Raw genomic sequence first — 12686 nt, 5'->3', positions numbered from 1 at the left:
AAAAACAAAATGATTTCAAATTAATTTCTCTCCAATTTTCTATTGTAACAATCATGTTACCCTATTTTCCATATATTTTATTTTTGGAGAAAAATAATTTGAATAAAACTCAAACAACTCCAAATTGAAAATAATTTCAAAAGGACTTTGAATTTGATCCTTGAAACTCCCAGCTCATATTTCATAATTTGAAGAAGTCATTTTATCTCCTCTCGTGAAAATCATTGAGTTGCTTAAAGTTTCTGAATTTAAAATATTTCCAAATAAAATTCAAATCTTTTCAAAACCCCTTTTCATTTAAATAAATGGAAGAAGTCATGTCATCTTCTCTCCAGGGTTTTGTGGTAAAAAGAATTTGAATTCACGGAGATCATAAAAGCAAGATGAAAGTTTGGGAAAGTCCTTTTATTCTCTCTCATTTAACTTTCAAAAAGTTTCGAATTTCACTCAACTTCACACAATCAATCAAACATTCAATCAAATCAATCTATTTAGGGCTCCTATCTATTTATTATAACATTCCAAAATTTAGAATTTTGGGATGTTACATATTGTCTGTCATTATGTTTATGCTTGTTGTGAGCTTGCAAGTACATTCAATGTACTGACCTGGCATGTCATGCCAGATTTCAGGAAAGTCTCATTGGAAAGGAGTGCTGTCCGATTCTAGAACGTGTCCACATCGGTGTCCTTGTGCTATGGAGATCCGCTACGACGTTGTTCCGCTGCCGCGTAGTTGTTATGATCGAGGGCCCCTTTTTGTTCACTAAATAATGTACATATTGTTCGGTGATACGTCCATTTTGCATCATACTTTTATATCGATATTTATTGCATTATGGGCTGTTATTACACATTATGTCACAATACTTATGCCTATTCTCTCTTATTTTACAAGGTTTACATAAAGAGGGAGAATGCCGGCAGCTGGGATTCTGGGCTGGAAAAGGAGCAAATATTAGAGACATATGCTGCACGGCTCCAAAAGCCCTGAAACTTCACGGAAGTTATTTTTAGAATATATAAAAAATACTGAGCGCAAGAAGTACCAGAGGGGGGCCACTCACCAGCCACGAGGGTGGGGGCGCGCCCTACCCCCTGGGCGCGCCCCCTGCCTCGTGGGCCCCCTGGTGGCCCTCCGATGCCCATCTTCTGCTATATGGAGCCTTTCATATAGGAAAAAATTATAAGAAAGCTTTCGGGACGAGACTCCGCCACCACGAGGCGGAACCTTGGCGGAACCAATCTAGGGCTCCGGCGGAGCTGTTCTGCCGGGGAAACTTCCCTCTGGGAGGGGGAAATCATCACCATCGTCATCACCAATGCTCCTCTCATCGGGAGTGGGCCAATCTCCATCAACATCTTCACCAGCACCATCTCCTCTCAAACCCTAGTTCATCTCTTGTATCCAATTCTTGTCTCTAAGTCTGGGATTGGTACCTGTAGGTTGCTAGTAGTGTTGATTACTCCTTGTAGTTGATGCTAGTTGGTTTATTTGGTGGAAGATCATATGTTCAGATCCTATATGCATATTAATACCCCTCTGATTATGAACATGAATATGCTTTGTGAGTAGTTACGTTTGTTCCTGAGGACATGGGAGAAGTCTTGCTATTAGTAGTCATGTGAATTTGGTATTCGTTCGATATTTTGATGAGATGTATGTTGTATCTCCTCTAGTGGTGTTATGTGAATGTCGACTACATGACACTTCACCATTATTTGGGCCTAAAGGAAGGCATTGGGAAGTATTAAGTAGATGATGGGTTGCTAGAGTGACAGAAGCTTAAACCCTAGTTTATGTGTTGCTTCGTAAGGGGTTGATTTGGATCCATATGTTTCATGCTATGGTTAGGTTTACCTTAATACTTTTGTTGTAGTTGCGGATGCTCGCAATAGAGGTTAATCATAAGTGGGATGTTTGTCCAATTAAGGGCAGCACCAAATCACTAGTCCACCCACATATCAAATTATCAAAGTACCGAACACGAATCATATGAATGTGATGAAAACTAGCTTGACGAAAATTCCCATGTGTCCTTGGGAGCGCTTTTCTCTATATAAGAGTTTTTCCAGGCTTGTCCTTTGCTACAAAAAGGATTGGGCCACCTAGCTGCACTTTATTTACTTTTGTTACTTGTTGCTCATTACAAATTATCTTATCACAAAACTATCTATTACCTATAATTTCAGTGCTTGCAGAGAATACCTTGCTGAAACCCGCTTATCATTTCCTTCTGCTCCTTGTTGGGTTCGACACTCTTACTTATCGAAAGGACTACGATAGATCCCCTATACTTGTGGGTCATCAAGACTCTTTTCTGGCGCCGTTGCCGGGGAGTGAAGCGCCTTTGGTAGGTGGAATTTGGTAAGGAAAAATTTATATAGTGTGCTGAAATTTACTGTCACTTGTTACTATGGAAAGTAATCCTCTGAGGGGCTTGTTCGTGGTATCTTCCCCTCGACCAGTAGAGCAAAGAGTTTCTCCTCAACCTACCCAACCTACTGAAAATGAAAATGTCTACTTTGAAATTCCTTCGGGTATGATAGAAAAACTGCTAGCTAATCCTTTTGCAGGAGATGGAACATTACATCCTGATGAGCACCTAATATATGTGGATGAAGTTTGTGGATTATTTAAGCTTGCAGGTATGCCCGATGATGTTATCCATAAGAAGGTCTTCCCTTTATATTTGGAGGGAGATGCATTGACATGGTATAGGCTATGTGATGATATGGGACCATGGAACTACAAACGATTCAAATTGGAATTTCATCAGAAGTTTTATCATATGCATCTTGTTCATCATGATTGTAATTATATATATAATTTTTGGCCTCGCGAAGGAGAAAGCATCGCTCAAGCTTGGGGGAGGCTTAAATCAATATTATATTCATTCCCCAATCATGAGCTCTCAAGAGAAATGATTAATCAAAAAATTTATGCTCGGCTTTCTGATAACAATCGCACCATGCTCGATACTTCTTGTGCTGGCTCTTTTATGATGAAGACTATTGAATTCAAATGGGATTTATTGGAAAGAATTAAACGCAACTCTGAAGATTGGGATCTCGACGAAGGTAAGGAGTCAGGTATGACACCTAAGTTTGATTGTGTTAAATCTTTTATGGATACCGATGTTTTCCATAAATTTAGCACTAAATATGGACTTGACTCTGAGATAGTAGCTTCTTTCTGAGAATCTTTTGCTGCTTATGTTGATCTCCCTAAGGAGAAGTGGTTTAAATATCATCCTCCCATAGAAGTAAAAGTAGTTGCACCCATTAAAGTTTAAGAAAAGACTATCACTTATGATGATCCTATTGTTCCTACTTCTTATGTTGAGAAACCACCTTTTCCTGTTAGGATAAAAGATCATGCTAAAGCTTCAATTGTGGTTCGTAAAAGCAATATTAGAACCTATACACCTCCTGAGAAAGTTAAAGTTGAACCTAATATTGCTATTGTTAAGGATCTATTGGCTGATAATATTGATGGGCATGTTATTTATTTGTGTGATGAAACTACTAGAATTGCTAAACCTTGTGCTAAAGATAAACATAGACCTGTGGTAGGCATGCCTGTTATTTCTGTTAAAATAGGAGATCATTGTTATCATGGCTTGTGTGATATGGGTGCTAGTGCTAGTGCAATACCTATTGACTTATACAAAGAAATTATGCATGATATTGCACCTGCTGAGTTAGAAGATATTGATGTTACAATTAAACTTGCCAATAGAGATACTATTTCACCAATTGGGATTGTTAGAGATGTTGAAGTCTTGTGTGGGAAAACTAAATATGTTGCTGATTTTCTTGTTCTTGGTTCCCCACAAGATAGCTTTTGTCCCATTATATTTGGTAGACCCTTCTTAAACACTGTTAATGCTAGGATAGACTGCAAAAAGGATGTTGTTACTATTGGTTTGGGTGATATGTCTCAGGAGTTCAACTTTTCTAAATTTCGTAGACAACACCGTGAAGAGGAATTGCCTAGTAAAGATGAAATTATTGGTATTGCTTCTATTGTCGTACCTCCTAGTGGTCCTTTAGAACAGTATTTGCTAGACCATGAAAATGATATGTTTATGAATGAAAGAAGGGAAATAGATGAAGTGTTCTTTAAACAGGGACGTATTCTGAAACACAACTTGCCTGTTGAAATATTAGGGGATCCTCCTCCACCCAAGGGTGATCCCGTGTTTGAGCTTAAACCATTGCCTGATACTCTTAAATATGCTTATCTTGATGAAAAGAAGATATATCCTGTTATTATTAGCGCTAACCTTTCAGAGAAGAAGGAAGAAAAAATATTGAAAACTTTGAAGAAGCACTGTGCTGCTATTGGATATACTCTTGATGATCTTAAGGGCATTAGTCCCACTCTATGTCAACACAAAATAAATTTGGAAAAAGATGCCAAACCAGTTATTGATCACCAACGACGGCTGAATCCTAAGATGAAAGAAGTGGTAAGAAAAGAAATACTAAAGCTCCTTGAGGCAGGTATAATTTATCCCGTTGCTGATAGTCAGTGGGTAAGTCATGTCCATTGTGTTCCTAAGAAGGGAGGTATTACTGCCGTTCCTAATGATAAAGACGAATTGATTTCGCAAAGAATTATTACAGGTTATTGGATGGTAATTGATTTACGCAAATTAAATAAGGCTACTAAAAAAGATCATTACCCCTTACCTTTTATTGATCAAATGCTAGAAAGATTATCCAAACATACACATTTTTGCTTTCTAGATGGTTATTCTGGTTTCTCTCAAATACCTGTATCAGCTGATGATCAATTTAAGACCACTTTTACTTGCCCTTTCGGTACTTTTGCTTATAGACGTATGCCTTTTGGTTTATGTAATGCACCTGCTACCTTTCAAAGATGCATGATGGCTATATTTTCTGATTTTTGTGAAAAGATATGTGAGGTATTCATGGATGATTTCTCCGTTTATGGATCCTCTTTTGATGATTGCTTAAGCAACCTTGATCGAGTTTTGTAGAGATGTTAAGAAACTAACCTTGTCTTGAATTGGGAGAAGTGCCACTTTATGGTTAATGAAGGTATTGTCTTGGGGCACAAAATTTTTGAAAGAGGCATTGAAGTTGGTAAAGCTAAAGTGGATGCTATTGAAAAGATGTCGTGTCCCAAGGACATCAAAGGTATAAGAAGTTTCCTTGGTCATGTCGGCTTTTATAGGAGGTTCATTAAGGACTTCTCAAAAATTTCTCGGCCTCTGACTAATTTATTACAAAAAGATATATCGTTCGTCTTTGATAATGATTGTGTAGAAGCATTTGAAATACTTAAGAAAGGATTGATCTCTGCACCTATTGTTCAGCCACCTGATTGGAATTTACCTTTTGAAATTATGTGTGATGCTAGTGATTATGCTGTGGGTGCTGTTCTAGGGCAAAGAGTTGATAAGAAACTAAATGTTATTCAATATGCTAGTAAAACTCTAGACAATGCCCAGAGAAATTATGCTACTACTGAAAAAGAATTCTTAGCAGTTGTATTTGCTTGTGATAAGGTCAGACCTTATATTGTTGATTCTAAAGTAACTATTCACACGAATCACGCTGCTATTAAATATCTTATGGAAAAGAAAGATGCTAAACCTAGACTTATTAGATGGGTTCTCTTGCTACAAGAATTTGATTTGCATATTATTGATAGAAAGGGAGCTGAGAACCCCGTTGCAGACAACTTGTCTAGGTTAGAGAAAGTTCTTGATGACCCACTACCTATTGATGATAGCTTTCTTGATGAACAATTAAATGTCATAAATGCTTCTCGAACTGCTCCATGGTATGTTGATTATGCTAATTACATTGTAGCTAAGTTTATACCACCTAGTTTCACATACCAGCAAAAGAAAAAGTTTTTCTATGATTTGCGACATTACTTCTGGGATGACCAACACCTTTATAAAGGAGTAGATGGTGTTATTAGATGTTGTGTACCTGAGCATGAACAGGAACAGATCCTACGCAAGTGTCACTCCGAAGCTTATGGATGACACCACGCTGGAGATAGAACTGCACATAAGGTATTGCATCCGGTTTTTATTGGCCTACTCTCTTCAAGGATGCCCGTAAGTTTGTTGTATCTTGTGATGAATGTTAAAGAATTGGTAATATTAGTAGACGTCAAGAAATGTTTATGAATTATTCACTTGTTATTGAACCATTTGATGTTTGGGGCTTTGATTATATGGGACCGTCTCCTGCCTCTAATGGATATACACATATTTTAGTTGTTGTTGATTACGTTACTAAGTGGGTAGAAGCTATTCCAACTAGTAGTGCTGATCATAATACCTCTATTAAGATGCTTAAAGAAGTTAGTTTTCCGAGGTTTGGAGTCCCTAGATATTTAATGACTGATGGTGGTTCACATTTTATACATGGTGCTTTCCGTAAAATGCTTGCTAAGTATGATGTTAATCATAGAATTGCATCTCCTTATCACCCACAATCTAGTGGTCAAGTAGAATTGAGTAATAGAGAACTCAAATTAATTTTGCAAAAGACTGTTAATAGATCTAGAAAGAATTGGTCCAGGAAACTTGATGATGCATTATGGGCCTATAGAACTGCATATAAAAATCCTATGGGTATGTCTCCCTATAAAATGGTTTATGGAAACGCATGTCACTTACCTCTCAAACTAGAACATAAGGCTTATTGGGCTATTAAAGAGCTCGACTATGATTTCAAACTTGCCGGTGAGAAGAGGTTATTTGACATTATCTCACTTGATGAATGGAGAACCCAAGCCTATGAGAATGCCAAATTGTTTAAAGAAAAAGTTAAAAGATGGCATGACAAAAGGATACAAAAGCGTGAGTTTAATGTAGGTGACTATGTATTGTTATACAACTCTCGCTTAAGATTTTTTGCAGGAAAACTTCTCTCTAAATGGGAAGGTCCTTACGTTATCGAGGAGGTCTATCTTTCCGGTGCCATAAAAATCAACAACTTCGAAGGAACAAATCCGAAGGTGGTGAACGGTCAAGGAATCAAACATTATATCTCAGGTAATCCTATAAATATTGAAACCAATGTTATTGAAACCATAACCCCGGAGAAATACATAAGGGACACTTTCTGGAACGTTTCAGACTCCGAAAAGGAATAGGTATGTGGTACGGTAAGTAAACTGACTCCAAAACAGTTATAATGGCAATTTTTATCCGTTTTGGAATATTTACAAAAATAGAAAAATAAGAAGCAGTCCGGGAAGGACAAGAGGGCTCCACGAGGGTGGAGGGCGCGCCCTACCCCCCTGGGCGCGCCCCCCTGCCTCGTGGGCACCTCGTGCGCTCTCCGGACTCCGTTTTCTTACATGTTGCGTATTTTGGTCGGTAAAAATGCATTATATAATCTCCCAGAGGTTTTGACTCCCGTATCACGCAATTATCCTCTGTTTGTGTTTCAAGTTGTTGCTGCTGCAGATTAGAGTAAGAGGTCTTCGCAAGAGTCAGTCAAGGAGAGCCGGGTGTCTCATCCGGCATCGAGATCGATGACAAACAGCAATGCTGACCACTTTGGGCCAGCAACACGGGAAGAGATGGAGGCTGATTTGAAGAGGATAGATGCCATGGAGGAGGATCAAGAAGTCATTTCTCGCTTCCGAGCTAGATTCACAATGGGGAAACTACAGAGCTCGGCTATCCCAAACTCGGTTATCCCTTCCAATGTTAGATTTCTTTCTTATGAAAACATGAAAAAGAGTCACTTGTTCTCCCGCAGCTATGCAACACCCTTGGGTGCAAGGAGCTTTGGCAGTTACAGGAAAGCTTCTAAAGGAAATAATGGACCTCAAGCAGCAAGTCAATAAGCTCGAGGAGGAGTGAGGGAGTCCTGGATTAGGGGGTCTCCGAACAGCCGGACTATATCCTTTGGCCGGACTGTTGGACTATGAAGATACAAGATTGAAGACTTCGTCTCATGTCCGGATGGGATTCTACTTGGCGTGGAAGGCAAGCTAGGTAATACGGATATGTGTATCTCCTCCTTTGTAACTGACCTTGTGTAACCCTAACCCCCTTTGGTGTCTATATAAACCGGAGGGTTTTAGTCCGTAGGACAACATACAATCATACCATAGGCTAGCTTCTAGGGTTTAGCCTCTCTGATCTCGTGGTAGATCTACTCTTGTACTACCCATATTATCAATATTAATCAAGCAGGACGTAGGGTTTTACCTCCATCAAGAGGGCCCGAACCTGGGTAAAACATCGTGTCCCCTGCCTCCTGTTACCATCCGCATTAGACGCACAGTTCGGGACCCCCTACCCGAGATCCGCCGGTTTTGACACCGACATTGGTGCTTTCATTGAGAGTTCCTCTATGTCGTCGCCATTAGGCTTGATGGCTCCTTCGATCATCGTTAGCGATGCGGTCCAGGGTGAGACTTTTCAACCCAGACAGATTTTTGTATTCGGCGTCTTTGCACTGCGCGCCAATTCACTTGGCCACCTGGAGCAGATTGAAAGTTATGCCCCTGGCCACCAGGTCAGGTTTGGAAGCTTAAACTACACGGCCGATATCTGCGGAGACTTGATCTTTGACAGATTCGAGCCTCTACTTTGTGCGTCACACGGTCACGATGAGTACGATCTAGCTCTACCATCAGACAGTGTTCAGGAGATCGCACCGGCAGCCGCTCCGACCCTCAATTCGGAGCCAGTTGCGCCGTCCATGGACGGGTGGATGGACCCCGCCATGGAGGCATTACCCTCAGTGGCGATCGAGCCAAACATCGACCTTACCTTGCACGAGAGCCGTGTCGAATTGCCAGATTCTTCCCCGGCCACGGACTCCGAACCGCCTGCGCCCGTTCCTATCGAATCATGCTGGGCACCGATCATGGAGTTTACCTCCGCGGATATCTTTCAGCACTCGCCCTTCGGCGATATACTGAACTCATTAAGGTCTCTCTCCTTGTCAGGAGGATCTTGGCCGAACTACGTCCGGCAGGACTGGGATGCGGACGACGAAGAAATTCACGGCCGACCCACCACCCACTTAGTAGCCACTATCGATGACTTAACCGACATGCTCGACTTTGACTCCGAAGACATCGACGGTATGGGCGACGATGCAGGAGACGAAGAGGAACCACTGCCCACAGGGCACTGGACAGCCACCTCATCATACGATATATACATGGTGGATACACCCAAAAAAGGCAATGGCGACGAGACAGCGGAGGATGACCCCTCCAAGAAGCAACCCAAGCACCGACGTCAGCGGCGCCGCTCTAAGTCCCGCCAAAGAAAAAGTGTTGATACCGGCACAGGAGGTAATAACACTCCGGATAGTGCCGAAGACAACAACAACCCCCTCCAGCACGAGTTAGAGCAGGAGGATGGAGGAGCCAGCCCTCCTGAGAGAGCGGCAGATGGAGAGGCGGAGGATGATAATTACATGCCCCCCTCCGAAGACGAGGCAAGCCTCGGCGATGATGAATTTGCCATGCCAGAGGATCCCATCGAACAAGAGCGCTTCAAGCGCCGGCTTATGGCCACGGCAAATAGCCTTAAGAAAAAGCAGCAGCAGCTTCAAGCTGATCAAGATCTGCTAGCTGACAGATGGACTAAAGTCCTCGCGGCCGAGGAATATAAACTCGAGCGCCCCTCCTAAAGTTACCCAAAATGCAGGTTGCTACCTCGACTGGAGAAAGAAGCATATGACGCGACTGATCGGCCACCTCGTGGCCGTGATAGAGAGGCATTCCAGCCAAAAGCTCAGCCTGCACCCCGACGCCATTCAAATAAAAAAGCATGGGGAAACACGCCAGACCTGCGAGACATATTGGAGGACAAAGCAAAACATGCAATATCGATCTACGGATCACGAGGGCGTGCCACTATGCGAGATGATAAACGTCACACCAGATACAGTAAAAGTAAATCCGGCCGGGCCGAACACAGCGGGCAAGACCCATTCGAGCTGTGTCGCGATATAGCCCAATACAGAGGCGCCGCACACCCCTTATGCTTCACAGACGAAGTAATGGATCATCAAATCCCAGAAGGTTTCAAACCCGTAAATATTGAATCGTACGACGGCACAACAGATCCTGCGGTATGGATCGAGGATTTCCTCCTCCACATCCACATGGCCCGCGGTGCTGACTTACACGCCATCAAATACCTCCCACTAAAGCTCAAAGGACCAGGGCGGCATTGGCTTAACAGCTTGCTAGCAGAGTCCATTAGTTGTTGGGAAGATCTGGAAGCCGCATTCCTCGACAACTTTCAGGGCACTTATGTGTGACCACCAGATGCCGATGACTTGAGCCACATAATTCAGCAGCCAAAAGAATCGGCCAGGCAATTCTGGACTCGGTTCCTAACAAAGAAAAATCAAATCGTCGACTGCCCGGATGTAGAGGCCCACATGATATACGCAACCCACATCCCCAAGAGGGAGCGGAAGCGTGCGCTCAGGGACGTATATGCGTTGGAGCCAGTTGCCCCAAAGTTCAACCCATGGTCCTCCTATCCGATCACCTTCGATTGCAGGGACCACCCCACTAGTATCCGTCATGGCGGATTCGCTGCACTGGTTCTAGACCCAATCATTGACGGATTTCACCTCACTCGAGTCCTTATGGATGGCAGCAGCAGCCTGAACCTGCTTTATCAGGACACAGTGCGCAAAATGGGTATAGACCCCTCAAGGATCAAACCCACAAAAACGACCTTTACAGGCATTATTCCAGGCGTAGAGGCCCATTGCACAGGCTCAATTACACTGGAAGTGGTCTTCGGATCCCCGGATAACTTCCGAAGCGAAGAATTAATCTTCGATATAGTCCCGTTCCGCAGTGGTTATCATGCACTGCTCGGGCGAACCGCATTTGCGAGATTCAATGCGGTACCGCGTTATGCATACCTCAAGCTCAAGATGCCAGGACCTCGCGGGGTTATTATAGTTAATGGAAACACAGAGCGCTCTCTCCGAACGGAGGAGCACACTGCGGCCTTCGCAGCAGAAGCGCAAAGCAGCCTCTCAAGGCAATCCACCAGTTCGGCGTTTCAAAACCCAGACACCTTCAAGCGCGCTCGGAGTAATCGGCAACTAGACCGCCTGGCACGATCTGAGCTCGCGTAGCAATGCGACCCCCACCCCAGTCCTAGCCAAACAGCGAAATCCGTGCCACGCATACATAATTACGCATTAAAAATACCATGGGCACAGGTGGGGAGGGTGCACAACTGCGGCACGCCCCAAGACACGGCTTAAACCACACTAGGGGCTTCCCGCTTTGTTATTTTTATCTTTTTCAGGACCTTAATCTCTGGAAACCCTGTCCGGCAGCATGATTGCCGAACACATGATGCAACAACCAAGGAGGCAGAAAGCTACGTCACACCACGGAATTCCCAGGTGGATTACGATAACGAGCGAACTATTTGCTTTAATACTATGCCTCAGCTTGCCCTTGGAAGGGACATAGTCCTACTCTTTGCTTATCGCACTATCTGTATCATTCTGCTTTAATGCACCTTTTTGAATAAACAATGCATAACATTACGACTATTATTGCATTCTTGTTTTATATATATGTGTTCATTAATGACGCCTTGCAATCGTACACTTTGGTACGGCCAATACACCAGGGGCTTACGTACCCCACAATATGGTGTGAAAAGTCCGAACACTTCCACAAGTGCGGCACCCCGAACTTATAGCATTATATGCATTAGCTCCGAATCATGTCTTTGGTCAAATGTTGGGTTTGCCCGGCTCCTATGTTTTGGTACCTTACGTTCCGCTCTATCGGGTAAGGTAGCGCTAGGAGAACTACTGTGATTGTGCCCCGGTTCTGCAGGGCTAAGCACCTCAGTAGAGAAAGCTAAAACTGACTGTCATGATAAGGCGAGAGACTGGTCGCTGTTCGGCGAGGTTTCGAGTCCCTAAATACTTATGCTGCTTAGAGCGAGGGGCCGGCCCTGTCCAGCTTAAAGGCGTGTATCGCGCCCCGAATTCGTCCTTCCGAATACTAGGGGCTTCGCCGAAATTTAAAATTATAGAATTATATGGCTAAGTGAGAGTGATAAAGCATTATTAGTCCGGTTGCCTTGTTCGTTGTGCTGAGCACCTCCCTTGAAGGACCCAAAAATGGGAACAAGAGTGCTCAGCTTTATCCCGAACACCCCAGCACTCACGGCATGCGGGCAGAAGCCGAGGACTACCATCTCTCAGATTGGATAAACAGCCAAACAGAAGGTAATATTTTAAATTCAAACAAGCGTTGCATAGCGCATATGAACAAGTTTTCATAAATATAGGATCACACGAGAAAGTTTCACTCAAATATTACATCTTTCGTGCACTCGTCCGCTACGAGACGGGCAACCTTCAGAACACCCTCGTAGTACATCTCGGGGTGGCGATGCTCCTTCCCCTCCGGCGGCCCTTCCTTGATCAGCTTCACGGTGTCTAGCTTGACCCACTGCAACTTCACACGGGCGAAAGCCCGGCGTGCACCTTCAATGCAGACGGATCGCTTGACGACCTCCAGCCGCGGGCAGGCATCCACAAGCCGCCTCACCAGGCCGAAGAAGCTGTTCGAAAGGGCGTCGCCAGGCCACAGCCGGACTATAAAGCCCTTCATGGCCTGTTCGGCCACCTTGTGTAGCTCGACCAGCTGCTTT

This window comes from Triticum urartu, chromosome 3 (assembly GCF_003073215.2).
Source record: "Triticum urartu cultivar G1812 chromosome 3, Tu2.1, whole genome shotgun sequence".
Classification (NCBI taxonomy): Eukaryota; Viridiplantae; Streptophyta; class Magnoliopsida; order Poales; family Poaceae; genus Triticum; species Triticum urartu.
This window is presented reverse-complemented; position numbering follows the sequence as displayed.